General features: G+C 38.5%; 1 long non-coding RNA gene across 1 annotated transcript; it reads right to left on the bottom strand.

Moving 5' to 3' along the window:
• Nucleotides 1–349: 349 nt before the first annotated feature.
• LOC108943140 (uncharacterized) lies at nucleotides 350–3,530 on the bottom strand. The gene is made up of 2 exons (XR_001967037.2): nucleotides 3,048–3,530; nucleotides 350–2,939 (listed from the first exon to the last, which is right to left on the bottom strand). It is a non-coding gene; the product is annotated as an uncharacterized lncRNA (long non-coding RNA).
• Nucleotides 3,531–21,105: the final 17,575 nt, after the last annotated feature.

The raw sequence follows: 21,105 nt of genomic DNA, 5'->3' as shown, positions 1-21,105 counted from the left end.
TCCGAAAAGATGTGTTCTTTTATCTTTCCAACATATAAATTATGTAATTTTTGCATGTGTTCTTTTTTTTTTTTTTTGGACTGGTTCATCTAGTATACCATATAGAATAGAGTCAGTGATTGGTTTAAATTTTAGTGAGGTATGCTGCACATTGACAATCTGACATTATATTGTATCAATAGTGTTCCAGAAAATAAAACGAAGATAACGTCGAATACTTTGTATTTTCTGTAAACAAACGGTCATAGAATATAATAAAAATAGAGTCCAAATAACCTTCTAACTACTACCATTTTCTCATTTTTACAATTTACTAGACGACTCTTGCCCGCGCTTGCGGGCCCAACAATTTAGATTCTAATGCAGCTTTACTTTACATTGTAATTAAGAAACAAGAATATTTCAAGAGATGTACAGTTATGCCAAAAGAACAAAGAAAAAATTAGACATAAAAAGCCGACGATGGCAAACACGTACATCGTACATCGGCTGATATCTCCAAATTGTGAAAAAGTCACCTTCAATCTTATGTTATCTTGAAAAGGCACTCAACATGGGTGTGTTAGTCATGAACTTAATTAAAGTAAAAAGTCGCCTTTAGTCAGATATTGTATGTAAGCCAAGGCAATATGTTTCACTTTATAAACTTTCAAAGTGCCCTTTCAAAGGCAATTGTGGGTAGGGAACGAAATACTAAACTTTTCACCATGCATAACTACAACTTATGCTTGCACCCTTGACTCGACATGTATGTATTGTAAACTGACAAGATCTTTACGATGTATATCCTCTCTCTACAGCTTTCAAGCTCAAGAGTCAAGAAGAAACATAATAAAAATACTGGCTTCAATTAGAGCCCTGAACAAGTTCTGCCAAGGTAATTGTGAACCTGGCAATTTTCAAAGATTGAAACTTCAAGAGAAGGGGATTATGTAAGATATTTCACAAGAGCAACAGGAGCAAGACACTGATACTTCTTATGAATGAAACACTCTCAGCAGAACAGCATATGATGACTAATATTAGGAGAAACACACAACAGAGAAAACCATTAATAACTTAACAATGCAAACTAAATGAATCGCAAATAATCATGCTACCAATTGAAAAATAAGCATTATTCCAAAGGAATTCTAAGAATCAAATAATTGTAGTTATTAGAAAGAAAAAAAAACATAGCCATGGATTTATTATCATCTAGCTACTTTTTATTTAATTTTCACAGATAATTGGAGGTGTTTTATTAGCAGACGATGTGATGATAAATCCACTTCCATACTTATGCAATGTAAACAATACCCTTTTATGTTAAGAAAGCCAAATACGTGAAGCAAGAAATTTTGATCCATTCATATATATATATATATATATATATATATATATATACCAGACATCATTAGGTAAACATAAAATTATCAAAGGGACTAAGCCTCACAAAGAGCCTTTATGATCATTGAAAGGCATGTTTGCAAATATAAATATACATTCTTTTAGCACAAACAAAACAACACATTGCAACAGGTACTCTAATAGTTGGAAAATTGGACTACACGTATAGTACACACATGAGAGATGCTATTGCCTTAAAAATTCATTTACTGACTGAGAAAAGAAAGATCTATATGTTCCTTTAACATTTTTAATCTTCTCTTTCCATAATACTAATTTTCTTTTTCTATTCATTCATTTAATTTCTTTGTACTTGCTTACGTTTTTGGACAAAAAAGATAGCAATCACGTGAAAAGAAGGTAGATAAAAAGAGAATAAGATAGTTGAATAAGAATTGAAGAAGCTTGATACCCATACTCCACGTTATAATGGTAATGGATGTTGAGTTTGGGTTCGTTTTCTTCCTTTCTATCTTTTTATTTTTCCAATGGCCTATTAGAGACTTCTCTTCCTTTTCGTTTAATTTCCTTAGAATTTCTAAATATCTTAATTTTTCATTTTTTTGAAATAGTTGTATGAAAACGTTGGCTGAAAAAATAAAGAATAGAATTCAAGAAGCAAAAGAACATTATGTAATAACTTGTAATTGATCTTTCACTTCTAGCTCAGAATTGGCTATGTCATCCGAATCAAAGCTACAAATGCAAAACTGAACTTTAAAATCAAGGAGAAATAAGAAAAGGAGATAGAATAGTAAGACTCACCAATCAGAAGCAGTGGAACATCATAAATCTCCAAGCGAGGGTATCGGCAATTAACTGCGACAATAGCCCAGTTCCAAGAGCAACTATATTGCCATAGAGGGAGAAGCGTGCATGTAAAGGATAGTAAAAAATCGTGTATCTCCATAGCTCCTACTATAACCGGAGGAAAAAAAGGCGCAGAGAGATGCTAAAACTCAGGAAAAGGGGAAGGCGATGAATGGAAAAGCTCTAGAGGATTTTAGAGCCACAAAGAAAGCAAAATAGAGGAGGGGTATGTGACAATTCTGCATAGGGTAAAAGAAATGCATACTAACTTAAGTAAAGAGTAGAAAAGTCCAATATGCCCTTAGTCGACCATCATAGGTTTCTATAGTATACCTATCTTCGTAGCAAAGAAAGATTCTAGTCTTCAACTAAGATTGTTCGCTATCAACCACAATAGGAATAGAAATCCAATAAGCTTCTGGAAAATATATGATTTTAATAGGAATAGAAATCCAATTCTGTTCCAACTTCCTCGAATTAAAGCACTATGGAAAATATATGATTATAATATTGAGAAAATTCAAGTAAAAATATCTCACATAATACACTCATGACAAAGACATTTAAGAAATAGGTATACTAAAAATAAAGAATGCTCTAAAAAGAATATTATCTCTGTACATATCATAAATATGTTCCCAAAGACTGCACCTTTAAAGAGCAGCAAATACATGGTAAAAGAGCACCATTGTTGTCGGCGAAGAACTCCAAGTTATGCCCTAAACTCTTCTACCTCACGCCTAACTCTCCAACAACAAAAGTCAAATCAGACCGAAAAACAAATTCCTCATAAAGATTAACCCGAAAAAAAGAATAAGATTTGGACAAAAATTAAAAGAGGAGGTGACCTGAAAGTTGCAATACCCAGTTGAGAAGATGAAGAGAACTGGAAAAGGCATTAGTAAGTTTGGAGAACTTGAACATATAAGAAAATGAAATAAGGTGAAGCAATTGATCCTCCTACAGATTTGAAAGAAAACCATACATGTAATTGGAATAAGGGAGGTGAAAGAGTTGTGCTTCTAGAATTGTGTTCGAGTGTTACTTGGAAAAAGCAACCCAGACAATTATACCCTTTATTTTATTGTGCAAAATGACAAATACTAGATTTAAAACAAAATTATTGAGTTCTACCGAACTTATAACCTAAATTATAGCTTCGCCCCTTCTCTTAGGTGAAATTTACGATCTTGATTTCGGGGAAGATTTTCTAACCATGTTATATATGATGGTTTGCAATGGGCATACATGGGACAAGGAAGACCAACCCTCCTCCCCTTTTTAAGCCATTAGTAGTAGTGGCAAAATAATTAAAAGAAAATAGTTAACCACCCATATTATTCACTCTAAAATATATTGGATAATGAACTTTTAAAAACGAATCAAATATGGATAAGAACCATATTATCCATTTAGAATATGGATAACCAATTAATAATTAATGTGTTTAACTTTTATATTTGTAAGATCTCAAATTGGGGGTTCCTCAAGTTTGAAAGACTATGAATTCCCCCAAAAGTGATCATATTTAAGAAGTCAGGGATAATATAATTACCCATACTATGAATTCTCCCAAAAGTTTATCTGATACTTTAATTTAGGTACAATATTATTTTCGTCACCCAAATGATTTCTAAAATATATTTCTTTTTTTGTTGATTTCTTACTTGATTTAAAAATTGTAAATTCACTTGAGTGGAAATAAATTGATCATGTGGATCTTATATACATTGATATTATTGGCACGTGAGTTGTCCATGCAGTTGTGATAGAAATATAGGCACGAGGTGCCGTGGAAATATGGAAGTGGGTTGGGACCCGCAGTTTTTATGATTATGAAATGAAGTGTCACGCGGTGACTTTTATTTGAAGGAATTATATTCCTAAAATATTATTTGAAAGAATTATAGTTGAAAAATATTTATTTGAAGGGAGTATATTCGAAATATATATTTATTTGACAAGGTTATATTCTAAGGATTTTTATTGAAAAACTTATATTTGAAAGATTTATACTTGAAGTACTTACATTGGAAAGACGTATATTTGAGGGATTTGATTGATTGGTTGTATTTGTGTTCCTTTTTCGTTTGACCAATATTTATGGTGTTCTTGTTGCCTTGTTGTTTACATCATTTATTTATTCTTGTTGTCATCATTGCCATTTGTTTATGCTACACTGCACAGGTTAATTAATTAGTGAGTGTCTTGACTGTACCTCGTCACTACTCTACCGAGGCTAGTCTTGATACTTATTGGTTACCGACCGTGGTGTACTTATACTACACTTCTGCATATTTTTGTGCAGAATGAGGTATTTAAGCTATCGAACTCGGACAGAGTTAAAGTGTGATCGCAAGGATTCAAGGTAGAGCTGCTTGGTCGTCGCAGTCCCTTGAAATCTTTTTATTTTATTGTACTGTTAATTATTTATCAAATAGTATTGAGTATTCGATCCTTGAGATTATTTTATGTATTCAGTTAGAGTTCGTGATTCAGTACTACCAGTCTTGGAAGGTTGCTATATTCATATTTGTTCCGCTGTTGGTTTTGATTATCTATTTAATTCAGTTTCGTTTATAAAAAATAATGGCTTCGAAATGTAATGAAAATCGGCTTACCTAGTCTTAGAGCCTAGGTACCATAACGACACCTGTGTTGGGATTTTGGGTCGTGACAAGTTGGTATCAGAGCTCTAGGTTCATAGGTTCTACGAGTCATGAACAAATTTAGTAGAGTCTTGCGGATCGGTACGGAGACGTCTGTACTTATCTTCGAGAGGCTACAAAGCTAGTAGGAAACTTTCCACTTCTTTCATTTCCTATCGTGCAACATTTATTCAGCTTGAAATATATATCTTATGTTCTTTTTCATCCACTCGTGTATAAAATTGCGCACTCAGTATCCACTATGTGCTAGGGTTGTTCAACCATTGTTACCATGTGCCGTCCAAATCGAGAATGACATGCGGCAAATAAATGGCTTGAGGTGTCTTATGACTGATGTCATACGAGTGGTGAAGGTTAGTATTGTGGATCATCAGACTATGTCCTATGGCTTCGCGCCAAGTGAAGGGAGTCCTCTATCAACGATCAGATTGCGGGGTCATGTGTTATATGAGTTTTGACCTGAGATGTATATATGTGGTATTGAAAGGTTCTCCGAAACTTGTATATGATTAAGAGCTGAGATTTGTATGGGATGATATTGGGACTTGCGGTATTTATGCGTCCTTAATAATTCTACATTTCAGTATCAACGGGGTCATGGAAACAATTTCAGAATACTCGGGGTGTTCCAGTAAGTTCTTTTAATGCACCATCGACACGGGGTTCCTATAATGGTTATTCCAGTTTTCCGGCATAAACTCAGTATAAGCAGTTGAACCCGCAGAGGGGTTGTTATGAGTGTGGTGATACTAGACACATCAAGAGAAATTGTCCCAGACTTGGGAGGGGTGGATTTCATCAGAGCACTCAAGCTACAAGTTTTATTCCAGTTAATACTCTACGTGCACATCTAGTTAGGGGTGGAGGACAGGCAGGTAGAGGACGCCTAAGAGGTGGAGGCCCGACCCATTGATATAATTGCTATGATTTGGGTGAGACCGATACACTAGATAGTGTCGTTACATATATGAATCAATTTACAATAAAACTATTCATATTTTGATTCTATTCCAATTATCGAGGTGAGAACTCCTTTCATACTCCTTATATGGTAGATTAGTGAATTTGTACTCCACTCCCGTGTTTATCCCTTTTGGGAGATTTGAATGGTGTCAACCCGTGTCTAGCATTTTGTTTTGTACACTATTGAGGGCTAAAAGTCCAAAAGTGACTTTCTGTTACTCACTACAGTGAGTTTTGACATAAATCCGGGATAATTTGGTTAAAATTTATGAATTTTACGCCCTACCGGTATGGGGTACATTATGTGATGTGAAATTTTATTTTTATCGGAATTTATGAGAAGAAATAAAAATAATCAGTTGGCATAGTGTGTACAATATTTATGATTTAGAGTTGAGAACGAGATCCTTGCATTTTTATATGATGTGAAATATTTAAACCGGGTTACAAGTCGCTGTGGAAGTTATATAAGGACGAGGTCCTTGTGGTGAAATATTTATGAGTTTAAACTCTCCCTTTGTGAAATTTAATTGTACAATAGTATTAATAGGGAGTCATGCCTGTTAGGCTTATTTGATAATTCTTGTATATTTTGCTGTGCATATTCAACCATTTTCGTGCTGTAAATATTGAGTTTTAGCCTATGAGATGAGTGCCCAGATGGCGTTAAATGTGACTCATTAATCTGAGTAAGTAATCATGAGGTCTTTATGCCTCACATTCTGTTGTCAGTGTTTTAAAAAAAAATCAAAATGAGGTGGTGGTTAATATGAGATTAATTGCTGATGTTGAAATTAATTATGAACAACTTTTAAGACCAGAGATGTGGTGATGAGCATACATGTGATGTGCTTCATGTCCTGATATCATTATGATAATGCAATGCTTGTAATGCTGAGATTAGTGTTATTGATATATACATTGTGGTGTTTTGTTGGGTTGCGGATGTATTGTTAGGAGTTGTTTTGGTGTTACTTTGGCAGGTGGATAGGCTCAATTACAGGGGAGACTCTGCCAAAATTTCAGAAATATTTGGGAGTTAGAAATAGTTTTTGGGAGAATGATATGTACGACAGAAGAGTTAAATTATGTTATGTATTTGAGGGCGAATGATCCTAAGCGGAGAAGAATATAACACCCCAGAAAATTTTTGAAGTACTTCAATACTATCAAGAAAGTTGATGTGTCCGTAGGCACGAGTTTCTATAGCCGATTGAGACTAAAACCGTGCGTTGTTGTGAAAATCAAGCCTTTTGAAAAGGTTTAGAGTATAAGAAATTAGTCTTAAATTTACAAATATGGATAAAAGAAATAATCTCAAATGAGATGGTATTGTCGGGCTTATCTCAAATGCGGTAGCATGGAATCAACCGTGAGTATATGTATAAAAGTAAAATCATCAATTTGGTAACCTCAGAATAATTCTTAGAAAGTTCGAGGACGAACGTTTGTTTAAGATGTGGAGAATGTAACAACCTGACTTGTCCTTTTTAGAATTAATGCCTCGTTCAGCGACTTAAGGTCTCGAGCAACTTCGTAATAAGTATTATGACCCGCGGGTGTGGTCGAGTTTGAGTTTTCAAAAGATTCGGAATTTTTAAAATAAACAATCCTTAATTAGAAGCTTAAATGGAAAGAGTTGACCGGAGAGTTGACTTTTGAGCAAACGACTCCGGAATAGAATTTTAATGATGTCAATAGCTCCGTATGGTAATTTTGGACTTAGAAACTTGTCCGAAAAATTATTTGGAGGTCCGTAGTGGAATTAGGCTTGAAATGCCAAAAGTTGAATTTTTGGGAAGTTTGACCGGGGGGTTGACTTTTTGATATCTTAGTCGGAATCCGATTCTAGAAATTGAAATTGGTCCATTATGTCATTATGACTTGTGTGTAAAATTTGAAGTCATTCCGAATTGATTTGATGTGTTTCGGCACAAGATATAGAATTTAAAAGTTCAAAGTTCATAGATTTTGATTTGAGGAGCGATTCGTCGTTTTGATGTTGTTTGATGTGGTTTGAAGCCTCGACTAAGTTTGTATTGTTATTTTCTTGGAAAATAGATTATATAGTTGTACCAACTAGGACTAAAGAAATATTTGGAGCACAAGTTACATATTTTTGTGCTATGAAGACTTTACCGGAAAACAATTTCGAAAACCCGAAAAAAATCGAGATTGAAAACCCCGACTTTATAAATTTGGTTTGGTTTATAGATTGAAAAATCCGAAACTATTGGTTTGATTTGGTAACTGAAAAATCCGAACCAACCCGACTTATGTATCCCAGTATTATGTTTATAATGCTAGAGCACTTGGAGTTCCGCATTTTACAGATTTTCTTGTTCATCTATTGAAGATAATCATACCCTACACAGAATAATTATAAGAGGAAACGAAGAGAAGGGCAAGCAGAATTAGTGACATACATAACATATATAAGAGTTAGAATACATATTACATATTGCATAAAATTGTCTCAAAATAACTATATATGCTAGGCATAGCCCTTCCTGGATAATAAAAGGCAAATAAAGGGATACATATTGTTGAAGTATAAATGAGGCCTAAGCACGTACTATCTAAATAACAAGGTTGATAAACAGCCACTAGTAGTATAAATATTTGAAAACAAAGTGAAATATCAAAATTATTATACAACAATAACTCAGGACCAAATCTTAGTTAACTAGATTGGAGACTGCTCATCTTCGTTCCCACTGCTGTCAATTTCAGCATTGATGAAAATTTTAAGCACTGGAATTGTGGAGAGTATGCCCATAGACCAGTCCCAAAAACGGTTGCATGTATTAGAAACCCAATAACAAGATATTAATGAAGAAAGTATAATAGTAATGAAGAAAATGTATCAATATAACACTTGCGGGATTAAAAATGAGGATAGAAATAAACCATTGAAGGACTTGGAAGATTTTCCAATGCATATGTGTATGCTGATAGGACGAGTAGTTGTGTGAATTGTTATAGAGGTGATGAAGAAAATAAAGGAAAATAATAAATAAAAAAAAAGGATTCTACTAATGAAGACCATGAAACTTGGAAAAGGATTATGGCTTAATATATGGAAAGGATCCCAAAGGATCCCAATCAGAAGACGATCCCATCATATATTTGAAGATATTTATTAACATCAATATAATGTACCTTAGGTCTACGAATCTCATTTCTTTTCTTCTTCTTTATTGGTTTATTCAAAAAATGAGTTCACCTCACTTGGTGTTTACCCGAAAAATCTGATAACGTTAAATTTAGGTATATTTCTAAGGATACATAAATTTCTTTGATACAAAAATAACAATACAAATATTTTTACTATGAGGATGGGAATGATGAACAGGAAAATTGAATAAGTTCAAACAAAACAAGCACAAAGAAATCTCAATATATCTCAGAAAAGGATGTGTTTATTGGAGTCTATCTTGTGTCTATAGCTTACAAGGATTCTCCCTTTTATAATAGAGGGTCATTACTTGGGGTATCGATATTCGGAGTGAGTGTTGGTCGGTCTAGGCATCTTCGATAATCTACGAATTGCCTCATAGTTCGATTTGGATATGGGCTCGATAATGATACAGAGTCTTGTCGTTGATCAGTCTTATAGCTCGAAGCTCGACGTGCCTACTTCGGACTTCGACCTAGCTCGTCATGTAGATACCCTTTGATCGAAACATCATCGTCTCGACGAGTTTTTATGACTGAGTCAATCGGTTTTGACCGTACACAGATAGCCCCCTCGTTTCTCGAAAAAGGACGTGGCGAGAAACGATATGATATCCCTACGGCTCGATCAGATATATGCTGACGTTTATATCGATCCCGACCATGACGTATGTGATAGCTGTCCCATCGCCTCAGTTTTATCGAGGTATTTAATGTGTGTCAGACTGTGGTCGGCCACCGCTGATATTGAACCCTCATGCTTCAGTCTATAAATATACTTTCCATACAACCATTACCACTTTTGCGCCTTCTCTCTTCCAAATTCTCTTATTTATCCTCTCTATTTCGTTGCTTCAGAGCCGCCCACACCAGAGTTTTGGTACTGTTAATTTTTTACTTTCCTTTGCATTTTTTTTCTCATATCAATGGCGAAAACTTCGAAAACCGTACCTCAGAAGGAGAAAGCTTCTTCTTCACGGCCGTCCGATGATAAGGCGCCGGCGGAGCCGTCCGTTCACGACTATGTTCCTGGCCCGTGCACTTTGAAGACTGATTTTAAGGTGGAGAATCCTTCATCCGTTCCGGGTCAATGTGAGCACGTGTCGATGTATACGTGCTCTATAACGGAGGATCATCTCGAGGCCGTCAGAAAAGACTGCAACTGGGGCTCCGAGATTGTGTTGCAAATTGAAGAGGTACAGTCAAGACACTCACTAGTCAAATAACCTGTGCAATATAGCAGTATATAATAGTACGGGAAAACAATTAGCAATGATAACAACAAACACAACCAGTGATATAACAACAAGAAAACAAAAACATCATAATTATTTCTCAAATGAATAAGGAAAACAAGTACAATTAATTAAACAAGTCCTTCAAATATAAATCCTTCACATATTATTCTTTAAGATTAATATCTTTCGAATATACTTCTTTTGAATAAATATCTTTCGAATATACTTTTTTCAAATAAATATATATTGTTTTCAAGTAAAAGTCACCATGTGATACTTTTTTTCACAATCATAAATATTACGGGTCTCAACCCACTTTCATATTTTTCACGGAACCTCCTACACATATTTCTATCACAACTACACGGACAACTCACGTGTCAATAATAAAACATCATATTTTCCCCGGAACCTCATTCCCATATTATTTTCATAACTGCACGGACAACTCACATATTAAAATATCAATGTATATAAGATCCGCATGATCAATTTATTTTCAATAAATTAAGGTTAAAATATTTAAATCAAGTAAGAAATCAACAAAGAAATAAGTTTATTTTAGAAATTGTTTGAGTGGAGAAAAATGACATTTCCATTAAAATAAAGCATAAGATAAGCTACTGATTTGGATATAAAATTTATTAAATTAAAACATACTAGAAATTTTCTTTTATTTAAAACAACTCAATCATAACAAACAAGTACAACCCAAAAATACAAATCCTCAAAGTCTCGTACGAAAAAGTTAAGGTCAACACAATACAACAAGAAATACAAAATATTTAATATTAAATCAAATAATACATCACGAAAAATACAAGAATTTTCAAATTACAGAAAAATAAAATAACCAAAGGCAAGTGCAGCCATAGAGAAATATCAGCAAATGGCACTCCTAAGGTACCGTCTCGTAGTCCCAAATCATAAATAAATTCACAATCTTTCCTTATATCCTAGCGGAAGCATTCACATATTATTCTTTAAAAATTATTTTTTCCGAAATAACATCCCGCGTTTTAACCACCCTTATCACACTGTATGTGTAACGACCCGGCCGGTCGTTTTGAGAATTTGAGCCCCGATCCCCTAATATGTTCTTTCCCCATATTTTTTTCTACTTTTGGGATTTGTCGGAGTGTTTGGTTATGGAATTCAGGGAGTTTTGGGACACTTAGTCCCTAGTTGTGAGTTTAAGCCTTAGAGTTTGGACCGTAGTCGAAACTATGTGAAGACGGATCCGGAATGGAATTTCATCAACTCCGTTAGCTCCGTTAAGTGATTTTGGGGTTAGGAGCGTGTCCGGAATGTGTTTTGGAGGTCTGTAATAGATTTAGGCTTGAACTGGCGAGAGTTAGTTTTTCGGCGATTTCGGCCGATAGTGGAAATTTTGATATCGAGCTCGGAATGGAATTCCAAAAGTGGTTGTAGGTTCGTAATGTTATTTGTGACATGTGTGTAAAATTTAAGGTCATTCGGACTAGATTTGATGTGGTTCGACGTCATTTATAGAATTTGGAAAACTTTAAATTCTTAGGCTTGAATCCGTGCTTAATTTATGGTTTTGGTGTTGTTCGACGTGGTTTAAAGGCTCGGCTAAGTCCTTATGGTATTTTAGGATTGGTTGATATGCTTGGTTGAGGTACCGGGGGCCTCGGGTGTGTTTCAAATTCTTAACGGGTGAAAGCTTGGACTTAGAGGAATTTCTGATTTTTGCTGGTTCTGGTATTTTCGCACCTGCGGTGGGGAGTCCACAGGTGAGGCCTTACAGAAGCGAGGCTTGCAAGTGCATATGCGAGAAAGTCGAGAGTTGGCCTGGGGTTGCAGGTGCGAGGAAGTGCCGCATCTGCGATGCCGTCAAATGCGCAGAAGAGGAAGGGATGTCCGCAGGCGCGAGCGCGCAGGTGCGGCCCTTTCATCGCAGGTGTGAAGGCAGAGGGGGCAAGTGAGTTGCGCAGATGCACACGTTTTCTGCACAAGCGCACACGCAGGTGCGAGCCCAGGTTCCGCAGGTGCGGAAATACCTGGGCAGTGATTAAAACCGAAGGGCTTCGTGATTTGTATCATTTTTGGCTTTGCAAACTCGGGTTAGGGCGATTCGTGAGAGCATTTTCGATGCATTTCTTGAGGTAAGTTCCTTGTGCTTATTTTTGGTCAATAATCTTGCCTTGCCATTTATTTTCCACCTAGTTTATGTGTATTTAAGATGGAAATTGAAAGTTGGAGGCTAGGGATTTGGAAGTTTGAATTGTGGATTAGAGGACCATTTGGTGTCGGATTTTAGTAAATTTGATATGGTTAGACTCGTGAGTGAATGAGCTTTTTAGTTTCGTGAATTTTGTCGGATTTCGAGACGTGGGCCCGGGGCCCGGGTTTGAGCCAATTTTGAGTTTTGGCATAATTTTGGTAGTTTTCTTGTCGGATTTATTCCATTAGCGCGTATTGATGGTATTGTTCTGTTTTGAATAGATTCGGACCATTTGGAGTCAGATACTCGTGGTAAGAACGTGATATCAAGTTGATTTGAGCGGTTCGAGGTAAGTGGCTTGCCTAACCTTGTGTTGAAAACATTTCCCTTACGGTGTTTGATATTAATTGATGTGTGGGCGCCATGTACGTTAGGTGACGAGTACGTACACGGGCTATTATTGCAAAAAAATCCGCTTTTCCTTTCTAAATCATAAATTGTTTTCCTTATTAAATTGCACTGATACGTTTAATTATGAAACTTAGACTAGAGAAGCATGCTTACGTGTTTTAACTACCTAATTGACATTCTCTGCGTCATGTTTAGTTAAGTCCTTATTTGCCTTATCTGTGTCTAGTATAAACTGTATAACTCGATGCCATACCTGCCATTTCATCTTGCGATGCATATTTAAATTGGGACTACGGACGTATTCCGGGAGATCCCCATGTACTGCATATTTAGTTTGGGACTACGGACGTATTCTAGGAGATCCCCCTGTACTGCATATTTACTTTGGGACTACGGACGTTTTATGGGAGATCCCCCTGTACTGCATATTTACTTTGGGACTACAGACGTATTCCGGGAGATCCCCCTGTACTGCATATTTACTTTGGGGCTACGGACGTATTCCGGGAAATTCCCCTACTGCATATTTACTTTGGAACTACGGACATATTCCTGGAGATCCCCCAGCACTGCATATTTACTTTGGGGCTACGGACGTATTCCGGGAGATCCACATTGTACTGCAAATTCATTTGAAACTACGGGACGGTATCCCGAGAGATTCCCCACTGTGTTTACCTTGTTCTGAGCCGATGGCTCCCTTAACTGTTAAATTTTCGAGAATTTCTTTAACTGTGTTACCGTAAACTTTACTTATATCTTTTACTGTTTAATTTATTATATATACTCCGGTAGGGCCTTGACCTGACCTCGTCACTACTCGACCGAGATTAGGTTTGGCACTTACTGGGTACTATTGTGGTGTACTCATGCCCTTTCCTGCACATATTTTTCGTGTGTAGATCCAGGTATGAGCTATCAGCCTTGGGGTTAGCGCGTGCTGCTGATTCTAGGAGACTTCAAGGTACTTCTGCTTGTGTCCGCAGATCTTCGGAGTCCCCTTCTACTCCCTCGCCTTGAGACTTTCTTTATTATCTTCAGACGTTTTTATAGAGATACATAGATTATAGCAGCTTGTGACTTAGTGATATTCCAGGTCTCGGAAAATTATTTTGTATATGCCGAGTGATACTACTCTTGGCTATGTAAAAATATGTTGTTTATCTTTAAAAATATTGTGTTTTCTTTATATTTTCCGCAATATTAGGCTTACCTAGTCGTAAAGACTAGGTGCCATCACGACACCTTACAGAGGGTTAATTTGGGTCGTGACAAGTTGGTATCATAGCAGTAGGTTCATAGGAGTCGCGAGTCACAAGCCGGTTTATTAGAGTCTCGCGGATTGGTACGGAGACGTCCATACCTATCTTCGGGAGGCTATGTAACTGTTAGGAACAATCATATTTCTTTGATTTCCTTGTCATACGAGTTATCGACACCAAAAAAAAATTCTAAGATTCTATTCTATTCTTTCTCACAGATGGTGAGGACCCGCAATGGGAGGACCGACGATCAGACACCCGATCCCCCTGCCAGAGCCGCCATAGGCCGGGGTCGGGGTAGAGGACGACCACGCGGTGCAGCCTGAGCACCTGCGAGAGCTGCGTCAGAGGAGCCCCCAACAGCTCCAGCTGGAGGGCCAGCACCGAAGATCCCTATTACTACTCCAGCCCTCTAGGAGACTTTAGCTCAGTTCTTGAGCATGTTCAGCACTTTGGCTCAGGCTGGACTATTTCCGATAGCTCCCGCTACATCTCAGGCCGGGGGAGGGGCACAGATTCCCGCAACCCGCACTCCTGAGCAGAGGGTCCAGGTTGATCAGGCCCCAGAGTATATTCCTATGCCCCCAGTGGCTCCGGTTTAGCATGAGATCAGGGTAGCTTCTTCTGAGGTAGCGCAACTCAGACTTGAGAGGTACAAGAAGTACCACCCACCTACTTTCAGCGTACTAGCTTCAGATGATGCTCTGGGTTTTCTTGAGGAGTTTCATCGTATTCTCCGCACTAGTAGAGACGAGTGGGGTTTCTTTCACCACTTTCCAGCTGAGGGGAGCAGTATATCAGTAGTGGCGTCCCCATGAGCTGAGTAGTCCGGATGAGGCAATCTCACTCACTTGGACTCAGGTTTCAGAGATGTTCTTGTGTGAGTATGTTCCTCAGAGCCTCAAGGATGCTTGGCCCGTAGAGTTTGAGCAGTTGCGTCAGGGTTCTATGATTGTGTCGGAGTATTCACTCTGTTTCAGTAGGTTATCTCGCCATGCACCGGCTCTGGTGCTATAGTCAGAGAGAGGGTTCGTCGCTTCATTGAGGGACTCCACCCCAGTATTCAGACCAGTATGGCTAGAGAGTTGGAGATGGACATCACTTATCAGTAGGCAGTGAGCATTGCCAGGAGAGTGGACGGCATGTTTTTCCGGGACAAATAGGAGAGGGAGGCCAAGAGGTCTCGGGAGACTGGTCATTATTCAGGAGCACGTGCGCCAGCAACACACTATGGTAGGGGTTTTGTGAGTCGCCCTATTCAATCAGCTTTTTTAGCAGCCAGCGGTGTTCCAGCTCCTCCTAGATCTCAGGAGCTCTATTATGCACTGCCAGTATCCAGTATGCCTCCTACTAGAGGTGCTATTGCTAGCCAGTCCAGCAGGCCATGCTTGAGCCAGTCCCAGCCGCCGCGTCCTTCGAGAGGTTATTTTGAGTGTGGTGATACTCGTCACCTGGTTAGAGATTGCCCCAGAGCCAGGAGGGGTGCACCTCCATAGACATATCAGCCTGCACGTGCTCCACCGGGTCCTTCGGCCATTCTTCCAACACCAGCTGCTACCCCACCTCCTCAGCTAGCTCGAGGTGGAGGTCGGGGAGGTTGAGGTCGCCCTAGAGGGGGAGGCCAGGCCAGGTACTATGCCCTTCCAGCCCGTTTAGAGGTCGTTGCTTCAGATTCAGTCATCACATGCATCGTTCCTGTCTGTCATAGGGATGCATCAGTATTATTTGGCCCAGGCTCTACGTATTCATATGTGTATTCTTATTTTGCTCCATATTTGGGGATATCTCGGGATTCTTTGAGTTCCCTTGTTTATGTATCTACTCCCGTGGGAGATTCTCTCGTTGTGGACCGTGTATATCGGTCGTGTTTGATTGCTCGTAGTGATTTTGAGACCAGAGCCGATTTGTTATCACTCAGTATGGTAGATTTTGATGTTATCTTGGGCCTGGACTGGTTGTGGCCTCATTATGCTATTCTTGATTCTCACGCTAAGACCGTGACGCTGGCTATGCTAGGCTTATCGAGATTAGAGTGGAGAGGTACCTTAGAGTATACTCCCCGCAGGGTCATTTCATTTCTTAAGGATCAGCGAATGGTTGAGAAGGGGTGTGGTGCATATTTGGCCTATGTGAGAGATGTCAGTATTGATACCTCTACAGTCGAGTCAGTTCCAGTAGTGGGGGACTTTCCAGATATGTTTCCAGCTGATCTTCTAGGCATGCCACTCGACAGAGATAATGATTTTGGCATTGATTTGTTGCCAGACACTCATCCCATTTCTATTCCTCCCTACCGTATGGCTTCTCCTGAGTTGAAGGAGTTAAAGGAGCAGTTGCAGGAGTTGCTTGATAAGGGTTTCATCAGGCCCATTGTATCACCTCTGGGTGCTCCGGTCTTATTTGTGAAGAAGAAGGATGGTTCTATGCGTATGTGTATTGATTATCGGCATTTGAACAAGGTTACAGTGAAGAAAAGGTATCCTTTGCCTCGCATCGATGATTTATTTGATCAGTTACAAGGTGCCAGGGTGTTTTCCCAAGATCGACTTGCGTTCTGGCTATCATCAATTGAAGATTCGGGAGCCGGACCTCACGAAGACTTCTTTCAGGACCAGATATGGTTAATAAGAGTTTCTTGTCATGCCATTTGGGCTGACCAATGACCCATCAACCTTTATGCATTTGATGCACAGTGTGTTCCGGCCTTATCTTGATTCCTTCATCATTGTGTTTATTGACGACATCCTGGTATATTCCCGGTCTCGGGAAGATCATGAACAGCACTCGAGGACCGTGCTTCAGACTTTTAGGGAGAAGAGGTTATATGCAAAATTTTCTAAGTGTGAAATCTGGCTTGATTCAGTGGCATTCTTGGGCAACATAGTGTCTTGTGATGGGATCAAGATAGATCCGAAGAAGGTGGAGGCAGTGTAGAGTTGGCCTAGACCGTCATCAGCTACGAAGATCCGGAGTTTTCTTGGTTTGGCAGGGTATTACCGTCGCTTTGTAGAGGGATTTTCATCCATTGCAGCACCTATGACCAGACTGACCCAGAAGGGTGCTCCGTTCAGGTGGACCGAGGAGTGTGAGGAGAGTTTTCAGAAGCTCAAGACAGCTTTGACTACAACCCCAGTATTAGTATTGCCTACAGGTTCGGGGTCCTACACTGTCTATTGTGATGCCTCGAGGATTGGCCTTGGAGCGGTATTGATGCAGGACGGTAGGGTGATTGCCTACGCATCTAGACAGTTGAAGGTGCATGAGAAGAATTATCCGGTTCATGATCTCTAGTTAGCAGCTATTGTTCACGCCTTGAATATTTGGCGTCATTATTTGTACGGTGTTCCCTGTGATATTTACACTGACCACCGGAGTTTGCAGTACTTGTCCAGGCAAAAGGACCTTAATTTGCATTAGCGGAGGTGGTTGGAACTACTTAAAGACTATGATATCACTATATTGTACCACACGGGGAAGGCCAATTGTTGCGACCAAACACACTCACGCAAGTATACGCAGTCGTCAAGTAATAAAGTGACTAAAAGTCGGATGTCGAACCCACGAGGACTTATGATTAACTATTAACTAAATTAGACTATCCTAATTATCTAAACAAGAATTAGACCTAAAAATATTTGATTCTAAACTAATAAAATAAAATAATATAAATAATGAACTTTGAATAGAGAAAGAGCAGATGTTTTTATGGTATCAATGTAATGAAAACGATCTAGGGTTATGGGCTATCTAACAATCATATTGTATTCTTAAATTGAATTGACCGACTAATTTATCTAGCTTATTGGTTGACAGGGTTAATATTGCTCATAAGAATCTGTCGAGTTCTTACTCGCCTATTCAAGCTAACCTAACGCCTATATGTCTATGGAGTTAGAATAAACAAGAACGCGTTTATAATTCCTGTAAATCAACCAAGCAAGGCAATTAGGTATATGTCTATCCTAACCACGAATTCGTTCCCCGATGCCCGAGTTCAAGAACTTGCTCTACTCAATCCTATATGCAATCTAGAATTCCCACTTTCGAGTTCAATTCTAGATTCGTAGATAATATTCAATTGGTGATCAAGCAATCAAATAATTAAGTGCAAGATTGAATAAATAAACCAATATGATAAATCAAGAAGGCAAAATCAACTTCAAAAATCAACATTCATGTATACCCATGACCCTAGAATAATGTGAAGTTTAGCTCCACATAGACATGGTAGCCAAACAACAAATCATACAAAGAAACATAAAGATTACTGAGTTTGGTGGGAGAAAGATGAAACTTGATGAATTTGGGCCTCCACAGCTTTTTCGTCGTTTTTTCCCTCTTCCCCCTCTGTTCGCCCGCCTAAAAGAGGCGTTTTTTGCTTATATATTGCGTAGAAATTCGTGGGCTAGAGTTCTCCTAACCCTAGCCCAAATCGGCTTCAGGTGTTGATGCTAAGGCGGATGCGACGCATCCACCTCGTCCTCCACTTCTCAGCTTCGCATGCTGGGGTGGATGCGACGCATCCACCTCGTCCTCCACTTCTCAGCTTCGCATGCTGGGGTGGATGCGACGCATCCACCTCGTCCTCCACTTCTCAGCTTCGCATGCTGGGGTGGATGCGACGCATCCACCTCGTCCTCCACTTCTCAGCTTTGCCCAGGTGCGGATGCTACGGCGGATGCTATGGGCCGACTTCACTGCTAAGGGTGCACGAAATCTGATTTTTTCTAGATTGGATGCGACGCATCCAACCCCTCTTCCTCTAGCTAGAGCACCTTTTCTTCATATTTTTGCACTCCAAACACCTTAATTCATCACACACAACTCAATTAGTCATAAAATCAATAATTAAACCATGTTGGGCATTTTAAGATCAAATAACATCAAGAAGCGGTTAAAACATGGGTAAAGTAACATCAACACATATCGAAATATGCCAAACATCACTACCCCACACTTAAACCTTTGTTCGTCCTCGAACAAACCATCCTATAGAAGACGAAACAAAATTAAGCTCTTATCATTCAAAGCACACTGCACCTATGATCATGGTAATTTGCAACAATTCGGCTCTAGACTATGCATCACATATACTTCCCTTTAATTATGCCCTTCTTTAAACATATTCAAACGAAGACAACATGCTCACAACAACCCTAACCTCAAAAACTGACTCAATGTCACTATGCACTCATGGCTTGAACAACTAACATCATAGAGAAGTCTAATAACGTTACCTATCCCTCGTGAAACCATGTGCCCTCACAACAAGAACAAGAGAGCGAGTTCAATCCACACCTTCGAATCTCATGATCAAATATATTTTAATGACTCACATATATCAAAGAAAATCGCTCACTCTCACAAAGAAGTCACATGCATGCAATTGGTACCATAGGCTTGCCCTTAATGAAAATCTTTCCTAATGTAAGCTCGCTCGATCTAGAATCAATTAGGACTTTTTCATGGTTGTAATGTGGGCTAAGGGACGGGTAGGATATATTTTTGGAATAGTGACTCAACCTCATAAGCACTTTAACACATCACTAAATAACTTAAGCGCAATTTCTTCAACACCACTTCAATCTCACAAATAATATCACCCCCAATAATATTTCCTCTTTCTTTAAGCACTACTTTAATTCATACCCACTAGCAAAAACAAGACAACAATTTATTCATTTATATTTTTCTTTCTTTCAATTTCCGCTAGTGGTGTATTATTTTACAAAATAAGTGCACCCTTCTTTCTTTCATTGGTTCCACTCAAAAGTCACCCCACACTTAGTCCCTTCTTACTTCTTTTAGCGCTCATCTAACAATTAAAGTGCTTTAAGAGGTAAAAGGATCAAACCAATGTCAATTAAGAATAAAAAGGGTATAGGCTTGTAATGTGGGTACCAAATAACAGGTCTACAGGCTCAAAAGGGTTAAGTAGGGATAGATTTTATTTGTGATAAGCAATAAGCTCAAAAAGATCAAAGAAAGCCTAAAATCATTTTTCAAACCGAGCAACACCTAAAATTTCGCTTCAACTCACATACCGGGCAAGTTCTAGACACAAGTACAATACATGGACAACACAAAAACCTCACCACACATGGCACATGACTCACTAAAGACGATCACATTCCGACTCTCAAGCAATGCAAGTATTCACGGAGCCACGAGATATTAAGTATTAAACACAAGGTGAACATAAGTCATGTAAACGAGACCTAGGAGCCACAAAACATGCTATCCAATTTAACAAGGCATCATCAATAAATTCAAATCATACAGAAGATACTACACATGCCAAAGCATAAATATGTTACTATCAAACAAGTCAAGGGCGCCTAGGTTCATCATTCTTGCTCCTTTTATTCCCTAAATTCCTAATCTACTCGTAAAGAAAAAAGCTACCCGGTTCAAACTACATCCCATGGAAAAGAACCGAGGCACAAAGAAAAACCACAGGGGATTATTACTACCAAAAGAAAGCTAAAAGACATATTTTGGATTTTTGTTTAGACTTTAATCCCTCAAGAAAATTGTCTAGGAGATCAATCATCGGGAAAAGTCCAATTTTTCTACTTTTTTCGTTTTTTTTTTTTTTTTTTTTTCACAAAAGCTACTACACTTAAGAATGAGTACTACAACTAAGCTAAAATAGCACAGAAATTCATCCAAATGATCTCCTCACCCCATACTTAAAATTTTTCAATGTCCTCAATGCACACTATAAATAATAAGGGGGTGAACGAGACTCCCTGGTAGGCCAAAGGGCGAAGCAATAGCGGCTCACGAGGTACTCAGACTTTCCCCAGGCATTGTCCTTTGTGTGGGCACCCCACACTTAGTCCTCACCATCTAGCCCGCTTTTGCACTCTTCTAATGGCTTTGCTTCCTATGCTCATAATCCTACAAAACAAAAATAAATACTACAAAATAATAAAAATAAAATAAAATAAAAAGTGAACAAAAATAAAAGAAAGCAGTAAAGCTGGGTTGCCTCC

This window comes from Nicotiana tomentosiformis, chromosome 8 (genome assembly GCF_000390325.3).
Source record: "Nicotiana tomentosiformis chromosome 8, ASM39032v3, whole genome shotgun sequence".
Lineage (NCBI taxonomy): Eukaryota > Viridiplantae > Streptophyta > Magnoliopsida > Solanales > Solanaceae > Nicotiana > Nicotiana tomentosiformis.
This window is presented reverse-complemented; position numbering and strand designations above follow the sequence as displayed.